Genomic DNA, 6,000 nt, shown 5'->3' with positions numbered 1-6,000 from the left:
ATCTTTAAATAGGGAAATAAGACCTACCTTTCAGGAATGTTGTGGAGAGAGGTAATGTGTTTCAAAATTTCTTGACATTAAAACCAGTATTATTGTTGTTCTTGTAAAGGTATCATGCACCCTTTCCACAGTATAGAAACGTGTTGGGTAGCAGCTTCCCAGTCAAGGATCACAAGCCATAAGTCCCCAGGAGGTTCATCCAAGTTGTTGTGTGGATCAATATTTTAATTCCTTTTTATTACTTTGTATTCCATGGTCTCAGTAGATCACCGTTTGTTTCAAATTAATATTTGAGTGAGATATGAGGTTTTTTATTTCCCCATACAGATTTCTGGTTGCATAAGCACCATTTGTTGAGAAGACTTTCCTTTTCTTCACTGGATTGCTTTGATGTCTCTGTCAAAAACCAATTGGTCATATAAATGTGAGTTTCCTTCAGGATTCTCTAGTCCATTCCGCTGATCTAGTTGACCATCCTTATACCAGTACTTGATTACTAGTTGTATAGTAAGTCTCAAAATCAGGTAATCTAAGTCATCCAACCTTGCTTTTCTTTTTCAAAATTTATTTGTCTATTTTAAGTTATTTATAAGTCTATTTTAAGTTATTTTAAGTTGTTTACTTTCATACAAATCCTAGAGTCAATCTGTTAATATGTCTTTAAAAATCCTCTTGGAAATTTAAATTGCATTAAACCTAAAGACTGACTTAGGAAGAATTGACATCTTAATAATGTGTAGTCTTCCAGTCCATAAACAGGAGTTGAGAGTAACAAGTTTGCATCTGCAAGATTTGAGGTCGAGATGGGACGAAACAGATTTAATGGGGAAATCCCGTTTCATTAAAAATATTGAAGAAGGGATATAGGCGGGAGCGCCAGGGTCCTGAAGCTCGAGGTGCTGGAGGCGGCATTTGGAGGCGGAGTTGGTAGAGTTGTTCAGGGTTGTCACTTCCGAGGCCTCGGGCGACATAAAGACTCCGTCTCAAAAAAAAAAAACAGGATGTGTGTGTTCCATTTATTCTTTTTTTTTTTGAGACGGAGTCTGTGTCAGCCAGGCTGGAGTGTGGCTGGGATCTCAGCTCATTTGCAAGCCTGGGCCTGCCATTCTTCAGCCTTCCCGAAAGAAGCTGGGACTACAGGCCACCATCCCCGCCTCGGCTAGTTTTTTAGATAAAGAGACGGGTTTCACTGCATAGCCAGGATGGTCTCAACTCTATTCCTCGTGATCCGCCGGCCTCGGCCTCCCAAAGTGCTGATTACAGGCTTATTTCACCTGCCCGCCCCAGACATTCTTTTTAACTCAGCAACGTTTTATAGTTGCTGAACCAATCTTGCAAGTCATTTGTATTTATTAATGCGCATATTAATTTTAGGCCTGATCTTCAAAATGCATACTAATTTTGTGCTGCCAGTACATAGAAATACACCTGATTTTTTTATATTGACTTTGTATTCTGAGATCTTGCTAAACTTACTTAATAGTGCTAGTAGTTTCTTTGTTGATTGTGAAGGTAACTGTGAAAACACAAGATAGTGAGCCATAAAATGGAAGCAGCCACTCTGAGCCTACCAACCTGCTTTGGACTGTGTTGCAGTTTCTTCATGTCGTAGTAGTCACTGAAGGTTACAATCAAACTGCTCATCTGCATTGTGAGTCCCTGTGGGGCAGGTTGTCCCTGCTACTTCCTAGTGAATCTTTTATAATGAACCTCAGGTTTCCGTCATGACCTGAACGAATGAGCCCTATGCTGCCCACCATTCATGCTTAGTGAGAAGTCAGAGGAGATGACAAGGAGACTTCTACATGTTGTAAAGGAATCTGACCATAGGTCCCTCCTGTTGACAGATGTTTCTCCGTGGGTCTCTCATGTTTCTGCATATTTTTCAAGCAGAGGCACTGACTGCTTTATTCCCAGCTACCTTTTCAGGAATGTTTATGTCGTGAACAACGTTGAAAGATAGAGGTAGTACCTCCTTCTAAAGCAAAGGAAAGGTCTGTTTACAGCCTTGGAAGTTAGAGATAGTGTCTCCTTCTGTAGAAAGCAGACTTAACTCTTCAGTGTAAAAGCTTTGGTTTCTTGAAGCTCGGATTCTTCTCCTGTAACACAACCTGCTGCATGTGCAGGTGTCACCTGGCCCTCTCTGCATTGTCCTATGGGAATCGGTTCAGGAAACCTATGCAAAAATGCTAATACTTTGGTTATTGCTATTGCTTTGAATAATAAACTGTCCTTCATCTCTGACCCAGGAGCGACTTATATATTCTTTCACCATCACAATTATGAAAGAATAATTTGTAAGCTTGCAAGGAAGGTAAAATCTCAGATGATTTACAGTTCTTGACACCTCCCTAGAGGTAACAAACTTTGCCCTTGATTGTTCGGCTCCTAGAAAGCATGCTCTTCCAACCGCCCATTAGAACTCCTCGCCCATACACCTGAAACTTTCGAGGCAGAGCTAGATTTCAGTCAAGCTACAAAGACCTCATTATCAAGGACCACACTTCTCCAGTGTTTCACTTGAAGTTTCCTGAATGGCTGCCCTGGAGATTTGAGGGCTTAATGCTAAAAGGCCTTAATGCTAAAAGGCCTTAAGCATTTAGAGATCTCTAAACATCACTAATATTTAACTCAAAGATTTGTGTGCATTTTGGAATACAACATACCCCATCCATATTTGTTTTAATGTAAAAATAACACTTTAAAATTCTAGCCATCAGGGATTTTAAAAGTGTTTTCTAACTGTCTTGTTTGTTAAGACAGTTGACATGATGCCACTGGATGATGCTACTAGATTTCAAAAAATTGGGCTACATTAAAACAAGCAAGCCTTGCATTTCAAATTCGGCATCCAGGCAATTTTTCTTTCTTTGACTTGGTATTACAATATTTCAAGTACTAAAACTCATGAAAACATGTGACCACAAATGAAGATCATTTTTCCATCGTTTTACAAACTGGGGCTTGGTTACTCAGAGGAGACGCTCAGGAAGCTGGCCCCAGGCTGTGGGTGGCAGAATGTCATTGTATCTCCTGTTGAGAGGTCACATTGCTCCTGTGGCAGGGAATGACTCTTACCTAAACTGCTGCTTTTGTTTTTTTTAGGTCTCACTCTGTCACCCAGGCTGGAGTGTGGTGGCCCAATCATCATTGCTCACTGCAGCCTCAAACTCCAGGACTCAAGCAATCCTTTCACCTCAGCCTCCCAAGTAGGGAAGCTACAGGCACATGACACCATTCCCAGCTAATTTTTAAATCTTTTGTAGAGACAGGGTCTTGCTGTGTTGTCCAGGCTAGTCTCAAACTCCTAGGCTCAAGCAGTCCTCCCACCTTGGCCTCCCAAAGTGCTGGTGAAACAGCTCCATTGTCTGGGGATTTACCTGTGGTACTTTGTCTCACACCGAGAAAGAATTCAGGACACCGACACTCACGAGGAGTGGGTTTAGGAGTGGAAAGTTTAACAGACAAAGAAGAAGAGAAAGAGAACTTCCTCATACTGAGAAAGCAGGTCACCCAAGAGGGGGTCTTTGGTTTGGGGTGGAATGCGATCAATTTTGTAAAGAGGCTTGAGGAGGCAGTGATTGATTTACATAGGGCCTAGGGGATTGATTTGACCAGGTGTGCCATTTTACAGAGCCCATGAAACGACTGGCACTTCCGCCACAATCTTTTATTATGCAAATGCAGCTTCTACCTGGCGGTCACCATGACACCAGCACACTTGGTTTTACCTGGATGGTGCCATGACACCCGCATAAATGGTGACAAGGAAAAGGGAGTGGGAACCGCAATATTGGGGGGACCTGGCTCTTAGCCACCTGCATTTACATATGCATATCTATGCTTGCAGCCTGACCTTCCAGGCTGTTTTCTGTTAGACATGGTTTGGGGGCTGCTTTTTATTAAAGGAAAATTCCACCAAGCCTTTCTAGCTGCCTAAAAATAATGTCTTAATAACTCCTATATTACTGGGATTATAGGTGTGAGCCACGATGCCTCGCCCAAGGTCAGCTTTTTATCAGCTTCCGGGAAATGTTATTAAAGGCTTTTCTTTTTCAATGAAGAAAGATGTCTAATGCTTTAAAAATGATTTTTTACCCTCCACACTGTCATTTTTATCAAATGTAAGTTTTTTTTTTTTTTTTTTTTTGAGACAGTCTTGCTCTGTGGCCCAGGCAGTGGTACGATCTTGGCTCACTGCAACCTCCACTCCCCGGAGATTCTCCTGCCTCAGCCTCCCAAGTAGCTGGGACTACAGGTATATGCCACAACGCCCGGCTAATTTTTGTATTTTTTTTAGTACAGATGGGGTTTCACTATGTTGGCCAGGCTGGTCTTGAACTCTTGACCTCAAGTGGTCCACCTGCCTTGACCTCCCACAGTGCTGGGATTACAGGCGTGAGCCACCATGCCCAGCCTGAAAATGTAAGATTTTTAGTAAATGTAAGTTACTCAAAAGACCCATAGTCCTTTTCACCCAGCTCCCCAAAAATTGGGGAATTGACCAGAATAGTTTCGTTATTTTAGTTCAGATGACCATAGATTTGCCATCCAAAAAGCTAACTGTCTCTCACCCCCAGCCAGGCACAGTACTAGTTGTGTGGGCCAGAGACAACAGCAGTAACTCATTCTCTAGCAGTCACCCACCCTATACATGTCTTTTTACTTGAGCATGTCTACCAGCAAGTGCTCAGAAGTCTTAGTCCATTTCGTGTTGCCTATACCTGAAGCTGAGTAATTATAAAGAAAGGAGGTTTATTTGGCTCACAATTCTGCAGACTCTGCAAGGAGAATGGTGCCAGCATCTGCTTCTAATGAGGGCCTGAGGCTGCTTCCACTCATGGCAGAAGGCAGAATGAAGCTGGTATGTGCAGATCACATGGTGAGAGAGAAAGCAAGAAAGAGTACAGAGGAGGAACTGAGCTCTTTCCAACAACCAGTTCTCATAGGAACTAAGAGTGAAAATTCACTCATTCCCTTGAGAATGGCATTAGGCCATTCACAGGAGTCTGCCCCTGTGATCCAAACACCTCTTACCTGGCCTCACCTTCAACACTGGGTATCAAATTTCAACGTGAGACTTGGTGGGGCCAAACAAACCACATCCAAACCATAGCATCAGGGCACTCCAAATTACCAAGTCTTTATGTCACTCACTGAATGTTAAGTCTGGGATTTCATGAAAAAAACATGATAATGATTGAGAGAAAAACAGGAGGTGCTTGATTTGGTTTGTATCTGCATGTAACAAAACCACTGACAAGCATAAAATTTCAAAACCTTATTCTTTTAATTCATTGAGTAAAAACAACACTCCAGGAAAATGTGCCAAGTAATAAATAGCCCATGATTGTCGTCCCCGAAGGCTCACACATGTGCCATACCTGGATGTGACAAGCTCAGGCTCTGGGAGATCTGCCCTGGTCTGGACATGTGCAGTGCTTAAGACCATGGAGGAGGCGTGGGGCTTCTTTGCTCCACTGCAGCTCCTGCCTCCCCAGGTCATTTAGTTACCAGAAAAAACTGACCAGTTTATTAATACTCCAAACATAGTAGCCGTATTAGAATATGCGTCCACTTTAGTGGCTGGGCCTGGGTCCTCTTCCCTTTTCAACTTTATTTCCCAGCATGAAGGGCGAAGTTATACAATCCTAGAGAAGACTTGCTCCTGAGAACAGACACGGGGAGAAAAACCGAGCCTAGTCATGAGTAGGATCTGGACAAAGATGTCTGAGAATTAGGACCTTAGCCCACATGCAGGTTTAGCCTGCGGCTTCAGGGGAATGAACATACTGTACTGGAAGTCTGCCCTGATCACTCCGTGACCTTGGGCAGAATTATGCATGGAATCCATGCAAAGGCATTGTTTCAGACCCAATTTATTGGGCCCATCTGCTCCCCAGGGCTTGAACCACTTATGCAACTGAGCCACAGCTGCTACTACCAACGCCTCATCGCCTAACACCACCAGCTGTCCCAGCCTTCACTAGGATGAGATCC

This window comes from Papio anubis, chromosome 2 (assembly GCF_008728515.1).
Source record: "Papio anubis isolate 15944 chromosome 2, Panubis1.0, whole genome shotgun sequence".
NCBI classification, from domain to species: domain Eukaryota; kingdom Metazoa; phylum Chordata; class Mammalia; order Primates; family Cercopithecidae; genus Papio; species Papio anubis.
This window is presented reverse-complemented; position numbering follows the sequence as displayed.